The sequence below is a fragment of the Humulus lupulus genome, chromosome 9 (assembly GCF_963169125.1).
Source record: "Humulus lupulus chromosome 9, drHumLupu1.1, whole genome shotgun sequence".
In the NCBI taxonomy this organism is placed as follows: domain Eukaryota; kingdom Viridiplantae; phylum Streptophyta; class Magnoliopsida; order Rosales; family Cannabaceae; genus Humulus; species Humulus lupulus.
The window spans coordinates 47,584,198-47,595,133 of record NC_084801.1 but is presented as its reverse complement, the minus strand read 5'-3'; the positions used below and the strand labels follow the sequence as shown (position 1 = coordinate 47,595,133).

At 34.3% G+C, this 10,936-nt stretch overlaps 1 long non-coding RNA gene across 1 annotated transcript; it reads right to left on the bottom strand.

Moving 5' to 3' along the window:
• Positions 1-7,345: 7,345 nt before the first annotated feature.
• On the bottom strand, positions 7,346-10,695 carry LOC133801927 (uncharacterized). Its single transcript, XR_009877062.1, has 5 exons — positions 10,434-10,695; positions 9,230-9,292; positions 8,427-8,498; positions 8,210-8,311; positions 7,346-7,608 (listed from the first exon to the last, which is right to left on the bottom strand). It is a non-coding gene; the product is annotated as an uncharacterized LOC133801927 (long non-coding RNA).
• Positions 10,696-10,936: the final 241 nt, after the last annotated feature.

Here is a 10,936-nt window from a genome sequence, read left to right as displayed (position 1 = left end):
TGGCTCGTTCATTGGTAACCTGTGCTTTGACCAAAGGTAAGAAAACTCCACCCAGTATGTGATGCATGAGATACATGTGATTTGGGCATGGCATGAATGTTGAATATGGGATTGATCAGAGCTTGAGTCTTTGTAAATGTGCATAATCATAATTATGCTAGTGAATGTTGAGTAAGCATGCTGAATGCCCTGCATCTCGATATTTAACATATGATATATGCTTGATTGCATTGCTTACTTGTGAATGGTACTGACTTATTAGTCAGAATCGGCAATGGTGTCAGTATTGACTGTGAAGCTATGACTTATTAGTCAAGTTCGGCAGTGGTACTGAGCACTGGTCGTATGGAATTGACTTATGAGTCAAGAACAATATTATCATGCTTAACGCAAGCAAACAATATTAGATCTAATTGACATAAGCATTATCATCATAAGCATGAAATTCTTGACCGACCTTAAGTTTGATGAAAACTAAAAACGCTTGTCTAGTCTAAAGACTAGTTACATAGAGCCAGGGTTATAAGCTCAGGTGACTGATACGTCACATGGCTAGGAGGGCGTGGGACCTAAGAGATAGACTTATCAGTCATCTACACAGAGATGGACTTATCAGTCATCTACACAGAGATTGACTTATTAGTCATCTACTAAGAGATAGACTTATCAGTCTTCTATACATAGATGGACTTATCAGTCATCTACAGAGAGATAGACTTATCAGTCATCTATACAGAGATGGACTTATCAGTCATTTATACAGAGTATGAATTATTAGTCATCTATTCAGAGAGAGACTTATTAGTCATCTACCTCAGAGAGACTTATTAGTCATCTACATCAGAGCAAGAGACTTATTATTCATCTACTCAGAGTGCAGAACTCTACAAACATTTATTTGTACCTGATTGCATGCATGAGTAGGGTTATTACTGCTAGGTATGCCTATTGTGATTTGGTGACATGTTATACTTGTTCATGAGCATATTGAGTTTTCTTGCTGAGCTTCGGCTCACGGGTGCTATGTGGTGCAGGCAAAGGCAAAAGAAAGTTGGACCATCCTTGAGTTGGAGAGCTTAGGTGACGATGTGTACATATGCGGCTGCTCGACCGCCACGACCGAGGGTTTAAAGAGGAACTAGGGTTAAACCCTATTTTGCCGCTTAGATCGGCTGGTTGTAAATCTTTTATTGTAATTAACCTTCAAATTATATTTTGGGATCCCAATGTATATAGTAAATGTTTTAGTGAAACGTTGTATCTTTAAACAAAATTTTTAACCCTAAACCATTAATCACATTTAGTTACACGATTATGGCCAAATGACTTGGTTATTGAGTCTAGCACTTTTTAAAATTCACAACGTAACGGTCCCTGGGTAGTAGGGCGTTACAAACTTGGTATCAGAGGGAGCCAAGGTTAAGGGTTCTTGTAGACAAGTTGGGCATGTACACTCGTCATTAAATACAACTTTACTCAGGGTATGGTAACTATTTATGCAGTAATGTGCTTAACTGCTTAAATAGAATGTAAATGCTTTACCTACATATTGTATTAGGGAGCATGAGATTTTGATAGATTCTGGCTCTTGATTATATGATTACCTGTTCAGTGTATATATGAATATGATATTTGCATACGAATGATATGGGCATGTTTTTAGCACTACAGTGGTTTATGAATGTAGTGTGCTATGATTGTTCTCGTGGGAACGACTTTTGAATATGCTCATCATGTTTAATGGGTCAAGTTATTGACTGCAGATTCAATCAGCAAGTATGTATCCAAGGCAGATAATGAGACCTAGTGGTGGTTATACCGAGGTTGGGAATTACATCCAGGGTTTGAGTTATTCACCTGCCCCTCAAAATTTACAGCAGGTGTTTACAGATATACAATTAAGATTGCAGAGGCAAAAGGAAGAGATTAGGTGTTTGAAATAGCAGCAGAAATTGTCAAGGAACACCTCTTCCTTTTGTTATGCCAGGAGTGGCACCAATATTTGCTTAGCCTAGGATTGAAAACAGATGGGAATTTCTTTGTGGAAGATTCCAAGAATATTACCCTCCAGTATTTGAGGGAGGCCTAGATCCATTTATAGCCGAGCAATGAATGGGCATGATCAGTTCCATCCTCGATAGTATGGGGGTGGTAGGTCACGATAGGGTGATCTGTGCTACATTTGTATTGCGGGATGATGCCCAGACGTGGTGGGAAGTAGTATCCCAGACATAAGATACAACTATGATGGACTGGAAAGAATTTAGGTAGCTGTTTAATGAAAGATATTACTGTGATGCAGTCAAGACTGCTAAGATGAATGAGTTTCTGAACCTTGTTCAGGGAAATGCAACAGTAACAGAGTATGTTAAAAAATTCTATGGGTTGGCCAAGTTTGCTTGTGATATGGTACCCACAAATGTAGCTCGGAAGGAAAGGTTTATCCAGGGATTGAATTCTAGAATAGCTAAGGGCATTAGAGTGGCTCTAGTGCATGAAATCTCTACCTACGCTCAGGTGGTAGGGAAGGCTCTTGTTGTTAAGAGCACAAGGAATCAAATTGAGAAGGAGAGCTGGAGAGCACGGAGCTCAGACAGTGATACCTCCATTTATTGGTTCAAGCAAGAATAAGAATTGGAGGACTTATCCAAAATGCGCTCGGTGTAAGAGACGTCATCTGGGAGAATGCCAAGCAAAGGCATGTTTCTTATGTGGAATGGTTGGGCATTTCATGAGGGATTTCCCAAGGCGAGGGACAGATGAGCAAAATGGGGCGGACAACTCGACTCCAGCTTGAGTGTTCGCTTTGATGCAGTCAGAGACTGAGACTAAGATTAAGGCTGGTTCCTCAATGGTGGCACTTCAGCTTTCTAGTTTTGATTTTTGTATTGTGCTGACTGGTTTTGGTTCCATGTTGTTCTTTGCTTGTCGCATTTAGAGAGGCATAGATTTGATATACAAATTATATGGTTATGTTGTGATGAGTTAGATTATGGTGGAAAGGACTCATTAGTTGTTTTGATAGAATTGGTCATGACTAACTTCAGTATGATCCTGGATATGGATTGGTTAGCTAAGTATGGAGCAATGTTGGATTGTAAGGAAAGGATAGTAACTCTTGGGTTCGAGAGTGGGAAACCCTTGTAGTAGTTGGCACTATGTTTATGACATCTGTACTTAGAGCTAGAGATCTATTGCGGGAGAATGCATAGGACTGTTAGCTAGTGTGGTGGATACCACTTAGGTTGTGCTAGTGGGATCAGGACAGACTGGATTAGTCTATGACTTTCTGGATGTGTTTCCATGGGAATAGTCAGGTTACCTTTACATAAAGAGATAGAATGGTGATTGGATTGGTGCCAGGGATGGAATCAGGTCTAGGGCATTGTATTGAACGATTTCAGCAGAACTGTAAGAACTAAAGACTAAGTTATTGAGTAAGATAGTATTCTTCAAGGTGGATTTTTGATCTGGTTAGTACCAGCTGAAGGTCAGGAAGAAGGATATGCAGAAGACTGTTTTTTTTTATATGAGATAAGGACATTGGGAGTGCTGAGTTATGTTTTGAGGATTTGTTTAATGCCAAGTTGTTTTGTTGGATTAGAAGAACATAGTATTCAAAGATTATTTGAATTGGATTTGTTATCATCTTGATCAACAATATTGTGATATACTCTCAGTGGAGATTGACCAAGGTCAAGGAACACCTTAGAGGTAACGAGTTTCCTTGGATGGGCAAGATATTACATGTGTTTTGGGAAAGAGTTCTGAGTCTTCTTACAGATCAGAATCAGTTTGTAGGTTGTTATGACACCTCAGTGACAGGGAAACGTGATTGCCTATGCATCATGATAGTTGAAGGATATGACCAGAACTAGAGTAGAGTTACTAGTGGGCTAGGTGGCCAACATTATGTTTGAGTTACTCTGGTAGAGAGGATCAAAGGAAAATAGTTAAGTGACCCATAGATGGAAAATTGAGAGGAATGTCCTAGCTGGATTAGCTAAGGATTATACAGTGTAAGGTATGGGTGTATTGTGGTATAAGGATCAGATTTGGAATCCGATGGACACTGGGATTAAATGGGAGATTCTGGATGAATCTCATATTATCCTCTTATTCTCTTCATCCATACATCATGGAAGATGTAACCGAATCTGAAAGCTTTATATTGGTGGCCTGGGATGGATAAGGACATAACAAAATATGTTGTAAAGTTCTTAACCTGTTAGCAGGTCAAGACAGAGTAATAGAAACCAGTAAAGCCATTACAGCCTTTGTGTATTCTATAGTGAAAGTAAGGAAACATCACGATAGGTTTCACGGTGGGGCTGCCCAAGATAGTGGGCCAGGGTGATTTGGTTTAGGTCATTATGGACCAGTATTTAAGTCAGCTCACTTCTATCAGTAAGGACAAGTGATATAGTTGATCTATATACAGACCTCTATGTGAGAGAGGTAGTACACCTTCATAGAATTTGATGTCTATCTTATTAGATAAGGACCTTGTTATTACTTTCAAGTCTTGGGGAAGGCTGCAGAAGGCGATGAATATACAATTGGAGTTTAGTACAGTTTATTATCCTCAGACTGATGGTGAATCAGAGAGAAAGTTATCCAGTTATTGGAAGGGCACTTTATGTGATGCTGTATGGTAGAGAATGAATATCAACCATTCATTGGAATGAGATGGGTGAGATGTTATATTTGGATCTTGAGTTAGTTCAGGGGATCATTGAGGTTATTGAAAAGATTAGAGCTTGGATGCTCGCTTCTCAGAGTAAATGGGAAAGTTATATTGGTTTGAAATGTAGGAATATGGAATTCCAAGTGGAAGACTGTATCTTCCTTAGAATATCACCATGGAAAGGAGTGAGGAAATAAGGGCAAGTTGAGCTCAAGATTAGTAAGGACCGTTTGAATCCTGGATAAGATCAGTCAGGTTGCCTATGGATTGGCCTTATCTTTGGCACTGTCAGCTACAGTGTATTTTATATTTCCATGTTGAGGACATGTGTTAGATGAAACTCATGTGTTGAGTATGAGGATCTGGAGATTTAGGCTAAGTCATCCTGTGAGGAATAGCCAGTTCAGACTTTGACAAAAAGAACAAGGTTCTGAGGAACAAAGTTGTACCTTTGATTAAGGTATTATACAGACATAGTGAGGTCGAGGTAATGACCTAGGAACTAGAATCAGCTATGCGGAATTTATATTCCGGGCTGTTCAGATAAATGTCGAGGACAAAATTTTTGTAAGGAGGGGATAGTTGTAATGACCCAAATTTCCTAATAAGGCTTAAGGCCTTGATTAGGGGGGCAGGATGGCAAATGCTGGAATTATATGATTATGTGATATTTATGTGTATCATTATGTGAATATGTGAGTTATATTATAATATGACTAGATATGCATGTTTAGGTGTATTAAATATGCATTACAAGAAAAAACAGTATTCATAACACTTAAAAACTTCTAACCGGAAGTATTCATAACACTTCTCAAAACGATAACATAGCCCCTGTTATTAAAAGTCCTGTCTTTTCTATAACAGTTTTTGAATGTTATGTTCGATGTTATCTTAAAGTATTCAATAACACATTTTTAGTTGCTATCATATTAAAATAATAACGCTTAGTTAGAGTAATTGGTTATAAATTTGAAGTTTAATCTTAAACGTTTTGTATAACACTTTTCAACTGTTATAATTGATTATTTTGATAGCATTTTTAGTTTGTTATATGATATAAATCATAACGTTTTGTTACACTTATAATATGTATCCAAGACAACCATAAATACCATATTAAAAGTCCAATAATAAAATTTTGTTATTTTAGTCTAGATAAAAGATTTTTAATTTTGTTGTGTACGGATAATTATAAGTTTTCTTTTAAATTAAAAGGTTTTTATTATCGTATTTGGATAAAAAAAATATCAAAATTAATCACAAAATATAATATTAAATAGATTAATAAACCATAAGTATTACATTAAACAAGAATTACTTCATGAGGTCTTAGTTCTAACTTAAGTCTGAAAACATACATAATAAAGCTCTATAATCTTGAACATCTCTTACTTCAAAAATAAAAAACAAAGCCATAGCAAGATACACAAAAAGTAAACTATGAAACTTGCTCCATCCTTCAATTCATCATCCATTGTGCACTTGTCTTTGTTGTGGGTAGATTTGCTTAGCTACATAAAAATTTAAATAATTAATGCTTAAACATAAAGTTAATAGTAAACTAAAAGAGTACATTAAAAAAAAATAATACAAGGGTAGGTATGTTAAGACATTGAAAAACATGCATCATATTTCACAACTAACTATACAAAAGTTCCGCAAAATTGAAGTATTATCTTCCTTTAGAATTTACAAGCTATGAAAAAAAATAAGAAGTCTGAAAAATAAGCATTTCCACATCTTATTTAGATAACTATTGATAAACATGACGTGTATATATTATTTATGTCTTAATAATACAATTTCTTCAGTTTTATCATGTTTTTACTCTTTCTTGCTAACTAAAGTTTAAATGAGCTACATGTACCACAAGAATAAGACTACAAAAATAAGACCACAAAAACAAATCAGTAAATAACAAGAATAAATAATCAGAAGTAAGAAAGATACATGGCTAATGGATTTAGAATATCATCCCTATAGATCTATTTTTTATGAAAATCAATAGAAACTTTTAAGGAAACTTACTCTAGCAACAAATACAACCAACAAGAAATTAAAAGTCAGTACAACTCTAATTTAGAACAATCAATTTCTCACCACCATCACTACGTATAAACTGAAAAATATAAGAAGATAACTAAGTATGTTCTCACATCAACATCTAATTCAAAACCTGTTTCGTACATATAACCCCAAAAATTTCATACTAAATTCTACATCCCTAATCTTATATCAACAAGTATTAAGCACAAAAGAAGTACTCTAATTCTCTAATCATGGATCAACAAATATTAAGCACACGAGAAGAGATTAAAAACTCAACACTCCACATTAAGTTTGAAACTATTAAAAAATGAACTATGAAAAGTTATTATAAACAAGAGAGTATCATCAACTAATATGTAGCAGTAAAATTTTATTTATGTACATTTCAATTTTAAAAGAATTCAAAATCCCAATTGAGTTCTTTCCTCTGAACAAATAGCAATGCAAAAAAAGATAAATATTTACTAGTTAAATTTCAATGCCATAACAATCTCAGACCTATCAGCCTATTAAAAAAGAAAAAGCTAAGCAATAGCAATAGTGATTTTTCCAAAACAAACTTTTAAGTTCAGAAATGAAAGAGAGAAAATCAGAGTAGAAGAGAATACAACACTTACTTATAATGATCTAAAAATAAGAGAAAGACTAACAGATTCATAGTAAACCATAACATTAATAAAAAGTTCCATAAAATCGTGAACCATGCATGTAGAAAACTACAATATTACTTTTTACAACATTCTTATCAAAGGACCGTTGTAAAAGCAATGTGATCCACTAATGTGAGAACAAACCTCATCTGGTTTCTTAGCAGCAAGTAGTGCATTTGCTCGGCCTCGTAGAACTTCAAAACTGAGATACTTAGAAACCTGCCACATAGTAACAAGATGTCAATAAACGACATTATTAAATCCAAATCAGTAATACGATCATGTTATATTTATCAACTATTAAAATAAATCCTAACGGAATTTTGAGAAATTAATATCTGCATTTTATGTTCTTCAATCTCTTTTCATTACATTCTGAGGGAGCATCACGTTAATAATGTTTCTTGTTCATAATGCTTAGAGATAACTGAAAACTAAATGGAAGATAAAATGTAAACCGTAAACAGTAATATGGAAGAAAAAAAAAACTGATTTTTAAGTAAAATTATTCCAACAGTTATTCAAGTTTAATTAGATAGGGAATTACCACAAAATAGCCTTTGGTATAACCAACCTAGGCCAATCCCTTATGTGTGGGTGGGGGTGGTCAGATATTTTTTTTCATATGATTCATTAAATCAGATCACATTTTGTTATAGAATGAAAATAATAGAAATTAATCATATAAGCTATACAATAACCTATTATTATTGATTACTGGTATTAAATGCTGACAAACCAACTCTTGGTGTAAAGAAAATTATCAGCGGACTAACCAAAACATGAGTAGTAAAATGTCTTGCATAAACTGAAAAAACACCTTTGCAGCACTTTCATATGCGTTAGCGCTTCCCTCATAATCCTTTAGTTTATACTTAACTTCTCCAACCAAACGAAAAACATCAGGGTCACTTGGCTTCTCCTGTGTAACACAATAACACGAATACAGGCAAGCTTAGATCAAAAGTTTTTACTGAACCCTTCCTTTGGCCAGCATCGTCCAAGTACATTACTCTTCAGGAAGTACAGAAACAAACCTTTGTCAAGTTCTCAAGCAAAGAGACCACTCTGGTATATTCTCCTAACTCAGCCAAGGTTACAGCAGCTCCCTGCAAATAACCCGAAATAAATATAGCATGGGTGCTACAAACAACAGGAATATAGATGGGTTACCAAAAAAAAAGTCAAATCAAGAAAACCCTTTGGCACCTAACCCTACTCAGAACACTGTTTCCGTCAATTTTCATCAAATGATGTTGCAGCTAGTAGCATCTTTAATTTTTCTCATTTTTTATGTAATATTTAAAATTTAAACACTTCTCCAGCTTTCTTTATCTTTTTCCTCCATACTATATTTTTATTAAAAGAGAATAATCAACAACACTTCCAGTCATTATTATGTCCAATAGATAGAATAAGATAGGATCAGGAATGATCCTACATCTGGCCAACTAGAAATTAGCGGTAAAAAGCTTAATATTTTTCACAAAATCCTATAAGACATAGAATCAGCTCAACATTTTTGGTTTGAAATAAGAAGCTAACAAGGGTTCATTTTACATTTAAGCCTCACCAGATAATACCAAGTGATTTAATCAGATGACTTTTTCTTTTTTTAAAGCCCAGCTAGAATGAAATAAAATAATCAACACAATAGCTTATTAGACAAGTTCTATCGCTTTCAGAACTTAAAATATTGCAATCTTCTTAGAGAACACCTAATTAACCTTGTTCTCCTTTTTCTATTCTTTAGATTTTCTCACACTAAAAATCTTTTTCCTTTGAAAGAAAGAGAGACTCACAAAAGAACATAATCTGGCATTAACAGTTTCTGACTCACCTCAAGAGCAGTTGGATCTCTTGGGGAATTGCTCAGTGTTGCTTCGTATCCTCTCAGTTGAGTCTGCCATGAATCAGAAGTAAAATAATTAGCATGTTGGGCAGCTCTTTACCACTTTCGGGATGATTCCTCCAAAATACACAACATGATTGACGGTCCATTAGGATCAACAAGAAATATGTGAAGTATAAACCAGCTCAGCAGCAAAGAAAAGCATAAAATGAATATAAGACTTGATTTTCCAGTCATATAAGAAAGAAAAAACATTGTATACTGCAAGGATCAAAGGAGTTATCAGAAACAGCAACAGTATTAAAATTAGTTATACTTAACAGGGAACGAAAAGTGTTACAGATTTTAGTTTTACTATTTGCAAAATTTAAGAGGATGCCAAAGGAAGTCAAATCCCAATGTATACACAAAAGGGAATGAGTATAGTGCACCAAAAAAAAAAAAAGGAAATGATCAGAGAGTCAAAGAAAAGAAAGGGTATAATATTATAATGAAATATTTTCAGTCTTATAAATAACTAATGATGTCAAATTAATCAATAATATAGTGATTTTGAGATGTATCTCTAATTTAAATCCACTCTATTGCATTATATATCATTAAGTTTATATTTATATTCACTCCAGCATTCTCAACCTAGTACTGTTGTTCACTCCAACTTTCTCAACCTACTACCAAAATATTTAAAGGGCTCTCAATTTATTTAACTTCATTAGTTGTTCTAATTAATAATATCAGAGAGAGAAGAAAAGATTTTCGCCACAATTAATTTTCTACTATCAAAAGGTCAGTCTTTAAATTCTCTCTTATCTGCTTCGCTCTAAATGGAAGTGCAACAAGTTATTTAACTTCTATTCTATCAACAATCCCTCCAATGAGGTAAACACCACAAAGTAATAGTTGTTTATGCTAGTTCCTAACTCTCCCAGTCAGCTATCCAAAAGACCATGAATTGTGGTTTTAAAATTCTATTCTATCTGATAATTTAGAAACAGAGGAAAATTTTATGACTCTTAAATCGTATGTAGTGCTTCACAATTGAGTACAGAAAAGTTTAGTTTTTAGATATTGAACTGTCACAATATACTGGGCACTATGATAATCATATCTAATGTCTAGACAGACCACGCTGATTGATCCAAGGCACTTTTATCTTTGAAGAAAAACAAACATCAACTAATACAAATATTACCTGAAGAGTAGTTTTCTCTTCTTCTGACAGTTGATTACCAACAACTGCAGCATCCTCAGGACCAACACTGAAAACTTGTAGACCATATCAAATGCAATCATTTCTCAGGAAATTAAGCAATAAAGTAATACAAAATAGACATAATAAAGAAAAGATATGGGGGAAAAAACAATACATCTAACCCCTTAAAGCATAATATTTTCGTTGCATGTGGTGTTCTTAGCATACAAACAAGTTTACATTCAAGTAGTACGATTCAACAATCAAATTAGGGTTGAAATAAATGTAGTATACATATCTGTCAATGGCAATAGAAAGCAATTGGTTCTAATGATAAGTTGTATAGTAAAAATGAATTACCTTTCATCCCCATTAAAAGTAAAAAAATAAAAGCTATGTAACAGATTTTTGGGACCAATTTCATGTAAATAGAAGATTAGACAACCAAATAGTGCTAGCATTCCACACCATGTAAATTATTGGAAGATGAATAGTCTATAACT